The following is a 7500-nucleotide window of genomic DNA, read 5'->3' as shown; positions in this document are numbered from 1 at the left end:
CCTCCTATCCCCTTCCCCCTCCCCCGCCTTGCGACCATAGCCCTCTCCTCCTCTCTCTTATCCCCCAACCCCTTCCTCTACCCTCCCCCTACCTCTCCATTATCCTTCTCCTCCACCTCTGAGCTCCTTCTCTCCCTCTTCCCCCACCTCTATCCTCCTCCACCCTTCTCCAAGTTTCCTGCAACCACGGTCCTTTTCTTCTTCTCCCCCCCCCCTCTGTCACTCTCTACCCTACCCTCCCTCCCGTTCTCTATACCTTCCCTCCCCCTACCTTCCCTACCCTTTCCTCCCTACCCTTGCTGCTCCCTCCTGCCCCCTACCTCCCTCCCCCTTCCACTCCTCCTCTATCATCCTTTCTCCCTCCTGCCCCCCTTCCCCTCCAATCAATCCTCCCTCTCTGATCTCCCCATCCTGCTCCTCTCCCCTCCCTCCCACTTTCCCCCTACTCCCTTCTCCTCCCCCCTCCCTTCTACCCCTTTCCCTTCCTGCTCCCTCCTTTGTACTCCTATCCTACCTCTCTCCCCCTCCCTCCTCCTCCCCTCTGCCCTTCCCTTCCTGCTCTCTACCCTACTCCTCCTCCTACCCTCCCCTTCCACTCCTCCTCTACGCACCCTTTCCCCCTTCCTGCTCCCTCCTTTGTACCCCCATCTCACTCCTACCTACTGCCCTCCCCTCCCCTCTACCCTTTCCCTTCCTGCTCCCTCCTTGTACCCTATCCTACCCTACCCGCCCCCCCTCCCCTCTACCCTTTCCCTTCCTGCTCCCTCCTTATACCCGATCCTACCCCCCCCCCTTCCTCCCTCGGCCTAGCAACCGCACTTTCTCAAGGATCCCAAGTGTTGCGAGAATCCTAATGTATCCTTTGAGTTTCCGAGGATGTTTGGATATGAATAATTCCTGTTGCTGAAGTTTTTTTTTTCAAATGCCGAGAGAGTGTCGGGGGAGGGTGGGAGGGGGAGAAGGAGAGGGAGTGAGATGGGAAGGAGGAGAGGGAGGGGGGGGAGGGGGAGAGGGGGGGAGGAGAGGGAGGGGGGGAAGGGGAGTGAGAGAGGGAGGGTGGGGGAAAGGGGGAGTGAAATGGGGAGATGGGAGAGGGAAGAAAGGGGAATGAGATGGGGAGAAAAAGGGGAGGTGGGGAGGGCGAGGAGAGGAGAGGGAGATGATAAAAAGAGGGAGGGATGGGGAAGGTTGAGAGAGGGGAAGGGAAAGATGAGGGAGAAGTGGGTGAAGGGAGGGAGGGAAGGTGAGGGGTGGGGGAGGGGAGAAAGGAGTGTGGGAAAGAAGGGGGATGGGACAAGGGAGGAGAGAAAGATGGGGAGAGAAAGGAAGATGGAGGGAGGGAAATTATGAGAGAGAGAGAGAGAGAGAGAGAGAGAGAGAGAGAGAGAGAGAGAGAGAGAGAGAGAGAGAGAGAGAGAGAGAGAGGGAGGGAGACAAAGAGGAGACAAGGAGAGAGAAGAGAGAGAGAGAGAGAGAGAGAGAGAGAGAGAGAGAGAGAGAGAGAGAGAGAGAGAGAGAGAAGAGAGAGAGAGAGAGAGAGAAACCGGCAGACAATCAAACAGAAAGAAGAGAATGAGGGAGAGGGAGAGACAGAGAAAACTAGAAAAAAGAGATAAAAAAATAAAACTGGAAGAATACAAACTTTGAGAAGCAGAGAAACAGGAGAACCAAAAGAAAGGCTAAAAGAATTCAAAGTAAAAAAAAAAAAAAAAAAAAAGTCTAAGCATCAACACAAACTGGCTGTCCTTAAAAGGCCCATCAATCATACATCAACTTTGAAGAGTACTTTGGTGATCTCTTTATTTGGACAACTTAATAAATGGATAACCTGATTTGGATAACTTACGTAGTAGGGGAAAGATTCATTTAAAACACCAGGTACGTTGTTAATCTATTCAATCTAATATAATAATATGCACAATATATTTTGAAGTCCATCATCTGCCAGCTGACTCTTTGCAAGTTACAGACTGCAAGGGTTGTTGCTAACCAAGAAGGACCGAGAGAGGGAGAGGGAGAGAGAGAGAGAGAGAGAGAGAGAGAGAGAGAGAGAGAGAGAGAGAGAGAGAGAGAGAGAGAGAGAGAGAGAGAGAGAGAGAGAGAGAGGTATATATATAGAGAGAGAAATGGATAGAGAGAGAGAAAGATAGAGACAAGCAGATACAGAGAGGGGGGGGAGGGTAGAGAGAAGGATAGAGAGAGGGGAGGGAGGAAAGAGAGAAGGGGTGAGAGAGAAAGAGGGGAGAGGGGTAAAGAAAAAAAGAGAGGGAAAGGAAGTGAGAGAAAAGAAAGACATACACACATACACACACAAACACACACGCACGCACACACACACACACAAACACACACGCACGCACACACACACACACACACACACACACACACACACACACACACACACACACACACACATACACACATACACACACACACGCACACACACAAACTCACACACACAAACACACACAGATAGATATATATGTATATATGTATATATATACATATATATATATATATTATATACATATATATATATATATATATATATATATATATATATATATATACAGAAAGAGTGAGAGATAACCAGAAAAATGAGAGAGACAGAGATAGCGACAGACAGACAGACAGAGAAAGAGATAGAAGCGCAATCCACCAAATCTAAATGAATTAAACTAAACTATCTAAATGAGGACGAGGCATAAGATACGAGAAACCCCGAGGATAAAGATATACAAATCATCGTCGTTAGGTCCTTAGACAAACAAACAAACCACGGCCGAATTATATGCAAACAGGGACTTATCTGATAACACCCGATGCCTGTTATCAAGCCATGAATTACCTGTTGTGTAATTATCGAATGTAATTTGCTCCCGAAGATTACTTTGGCAAATACCCTTCGCTTTTCGGGTTGGGATTTATCCTTTGAATAACTGTTGATGAGAGAGATGATGTTGAAGTGTAAAGAGAGAGAAGGAAAGGGAGGAGGGGGGAAAGGGAGAGGAGGGGCGAGAGAAAAGAGGAGGGAGGGGTAAGGAAAAAAGAGAGGGAAAGGGAGAGAAAAAAAAAGACACAGATATATATATATATATATATATATATATATATATATATATATATATATATAGAGAGAGAGAGAGAGAGAGAGAGAGAGAGAGAGAGAGAGAGAGAGAGGATTTGAAAGAGGGAGAGTGAGAGAGAAAGGAAGAGAGAGGCAGACAGAAAACGTCAGTCACAGATTTCTCAGAACTCTAGATGCAAGCAACGGATGTCCCAAAGAGACTATCTGGCAACCCCAAGAGGCCGGACGGACAGTATCTATTATATTACTAAAATACCCCATTAAACTCTCAGGCAGATTTTGAGGTTAATGAACTTGATAATAAAATACTTAGGGCAAAATATAATATATAAATCAGGTACGAATGAATATGAGAGAAAAAGTAATTACTTGGGTACTGAAATATTAACAAACTTTATAATTAAAGTTTCCAGTGGATTTTATATCGAATAAATAATGCACGGAGGCCAAAATTACGAAATAAAGTGGGATATATATTTCACACGAGTCAGTTTTTTTTTTTATCCGGATAAGGAAAATTAGAAGCGAAACCATAAGGTTAGGGATATTACGAAAATATAGGATAACGACAAAACGCGATAGGAATGATCAAAATTACTTACGTATTTCATAAGAGAGAGAGAGGGGGGGAGGGGAAGAGAGAGAGAGAAAACGAGTGAGAGAAAAGTGAGAGAGAGACAGACAGGGATAAAAACGGAGAACGAGAGAGAGAGAGAAAGAAAGGGAACTCGATAAACAGACACATAAACAGGTACAAATACAGACACTACAACATCCTCATGCCAACCCGAAGAAGAGACAGAAACTGACCAAGTCCGAAGTCAGCGACCGGGCCAGCCAACGGTATTAATTTTCAAACATTCTCTGCGCGTTTGCTCAATGTTATTCCAAGCATGAACAACAGCCGTGCTTCTCTATATCTGCGTCATATCAGATGAATTTTAAAAACAACGCACCAGAGAAAAAAAAAAAGTGAGAGAGAGAGAGAGAGAGAGACGCTAGGACGAGAATGACTAAGAACAGAACTTGAAGAATATTCACCGGCTGCGTTTTGTTGGTGTAAGCGACCGGCCGACCTGTTTTTGCAGAGGGAGTTGATTTTATTTTGACGCTGTTGTTTTATATTATTATGAAATTGCGCTTTGTTCTCACTATATCAGTGTGTATGCTATCAATATTCACTTTTGCGAATGGTATATTACAAGACCAACAATAACTAGAAGCATTTAGAGAGCGCATACCTCCGCCAAGGCAATAGAGTTACTGACGCAATTGAAATACTCATACGAAGAATTACATTAAAATCACCTTTTTCTCAAGTACGCTGGTGACGTACGTAAACACAATAATAATAGTTACACCCGTTGCCAACGTAATAGGGGTAACTGATGAAATTCATTTTTAAAAATCCAGGATTCGGATCATGAATTTGGACCACCACTGAAGTCAGGTTAAGACACACCCCTGATAAAAAAAAAAAAAAAAAAAAAAAAAAAAAAATCCAAAAAAAAATCCTCCTTGGCGAAGATAATAACAAAAATGACGGTGAACATGACGACGAACATGATCACACCAACAAGAATAACAATGCTCTCAAAAATACCATGAGTAACGCAATAACAGATATAGCGATATCAAAACATGTAAAATAACACCTGGTTGTTGTTTTTCCCCTTGCCGTCATGCCTATTACGTCATAGCATTATGACATCACACCATAAAAAGAGAGACAGCCAATCCCCTACGTCCTTTATAATGATGACGTCACACTTGGTCTTTAAGGACAGGAAAAGTCCGACCATGAGTAACTCTTCGTACTAACTCAAGAAAGTACTTTGATTGGAAGATTATTAGTTAAAAGTATGTTGATCCATAAAGATTTATCTTAATATGACAGCTATTGATGAGAGAGAGAGCAAGGAGAAAGAGAAAGAGGGAGAGAGAGGGAGAGGAGTGAAGGGAAGAGAGAGAGAGAGAGAGAGAGAGAGAGAGAGAGAGAGAGAGAGAGAGAGAGAGAGAGAGAGAGAGAGAGAGAGAGAGAGAGAGAGAGAGAGACAGACAGAGAGAGAGAGAGAGAGAGAGAGAGAGAGAGAGAGAGACAGACAGACAGACAGAGAAAGAGAAAACGAGAGATAAAGAAAGAGACACAAACAAACAAACAGACAGAAACAGAGACAAACAGATAATAATTTGCGATAATCTACGAATAATACTTCCTTGCCATTTGCTTTGGAGATAAAGTACGATAACCAATGACATAATATTTCCCTCACTAACCATCGTATGACCTGAGATGCGGTGCCACTGATAAGCTACAAGTGATATGACCTTTGACACTGATATAAGGACATATGAGGAGAAGTGAGTGTGTAGTTAGCGTATCTGGGTATCGTTGTGTTGTATAATGAGAGATCTATTTATTGGAGGTGTGTGCGTGTGTGTTTCTCTTGTTGTTATTTCTTTTTTATGTTTGTTTTCTTTCTTCCTTTGTTCGTTTCGTTTCTGTCTTCGTCTGTATTTCTGTCACTCTCTCTGTCTGTCTCTTTGTTTCTGTCACTTCTCTATTATTCCCTTTCGCCCTCATTCCCTCTATGCTTATTTCATTCTCTCTCTTTCTCTCCCACATCCATTCTCCCTCAAGATCTCCCTTTCCCTCTCCCCTTTCCTTCTCAATCCCTTTCATCCCACATCTTCCTTCCTACCTCCATCTTTCCTCTCCCTTTTTTCATCCTCCTTCCCTCATCCTCTTACCACATACATCATACACTTCCCACTTTATCTCTTCTCTCTCCCTTTTCTCTTCCCCTCTCCCTCATCCTCTTACCACACACACCATACACCCTTCCTGCCACTTCCCCACTTCTCTCTTCCCTCTCTCTTCCTCTTTCCCTCGTTCTCACGGCTCTCCCCTATACCCTCTCCTCCTTTTCCCTCCCCTCTTTACGGCCCCTTCCCTCATTCCCTCCCTTCCCCTCGTTACAGCCCCCTCCCTATCCTATTTTCTCCCTCCACTCCTTCTCACCCTCCTCTTCACTTCCTTCTCTTCCCCTCGTTTTCTCAGTCTTCCACTCCTTTGCCTTCTCTCTTCTCCTCTCTCCACCTTCCCTCCCTCCCTCAATCCTCTACCTCCTCCTTCCCTCCCTCCCTCTCAATCCTCTACCCTCTCCCTCCTTCCCTCCCCACTCTCTCACCCCCTCTCCCCCTTCCCCCCTCCCCTCCTCTACTCCTCTCCCCTTCCCTCCCCCTCCTTTCCTCCCACCCTCTCCCCCTTCCCCTCCCTCCCTCAATCCTCTACTCCTCTCCCCCTTCCCTCCCCCTCCTCTCCTCCCACCCTCTCCCCTTCCCTCCCTCACTCAATCCTCTCCCTCCTCTCTTCCCACCCTATCACCTTTACCCTCTCCCCTTCCCTCTCCCCTCTCCTTCCCCTCCTCTCCCCTTCCCACCCCCTCCTCTCCCCTCCCCTCCCTCCTCTCCTTTCACACTCAAAAGAGCAAGCCATCCCATTCAATCTCACACTCTGAAAGAAATCTGAATTTCCCCTGAAAACACCCGGACAAACGTTACATGGAAACTGTAAACAATAAACGTTTCAAAAGGAGGGGCTGGGGAAGGGACAGGTTGCGATGTCAGAATGCAATATGGGGTTTGGGAAAATATACGTTTTTTTTCTAGTTTTCGGTCGGGATTTAGCTGTTTGTCTGTCTGTTTGTATGTCTATTATTTGTCTGTCTAGTAGAATATTTTGTTGGCCTCTCTCTCACTCTCTCTCTCTCTCTCTCTCTCTCTCTCTCTCTCTCTCTCTCTCTCTCTCTCTCTCTCTCTCTCTCTCTGTGTATACCAGTAGATATATGAATTATAAACGTGTGAAAATGAAGTATATGTGTATTCATATACATATATATACAAATGCAGAAGCACATATAAGCAACCCACATCCACCAACACAAAAATACACACAAACGCGTACGTACGCGCACACACACACACACACACACACACACACACACACACACACACACACACACACACGAAGATAATTTCACATACACACCCGCACACTCACACACTAACCAGTAACAAAGAACAAGAAATGCCACGACGCACCAATCAAACAATCCGACCCTTATGAATTCAAAGCATCAGAATCTCCGACCCACATCTTTTATAACATCGAAATCTAGTCCTCAAGACGCCACGTGGATAACACGGACATACGCATACACGCACACGGGAATATGCATACATGCTAACACACGCACGCACATATAAACGGGCATACGCATAAACGCACGGACATACGTATACATGTACACACACCCACATGCAAACACACGTACACACATGTAAACGGGCATAAGTATACACACACGGAGATACGTATACGTATGTACACACACCCACATGCAAACACA

The 7500-nt window shown here is 45.1% G+C and overlaps 1 protein-coding gene across 6 annotated transcripts in view; it reads right to left on the bottom strand.

Annotated features, from left to right (window-relative positions):
• Nucleotides 1–7500, bottom strand: part of LOC113802901 (collagen alpha-1(III) chain) — a 102459-nt gene that overhangs the window by 39607 nt on the left and 55352 nt on the right. The window lies entirely within an intron of this gene.

The sequence above is a fragment of the Penaeus vannamei genome, chromosome 37, assembly GCF_042767895.1.
Source record: "Penaeus vannamei isolate JL-2024 chromosome 37, ASM4276789v1, whole genome shotgun sequence".
Lineage (NCBI taxonomy): Eukaryota > Metazoa > Arthropoda > Malacostraca > Decapoda > Penaeidae > Penaeus > Penaeus vannamei.
The sequence above is the reverse complement of the archived record's forward strand: the minus strand, read 5'-3'. Positions and strand labels throughout refer to the sequence as shown.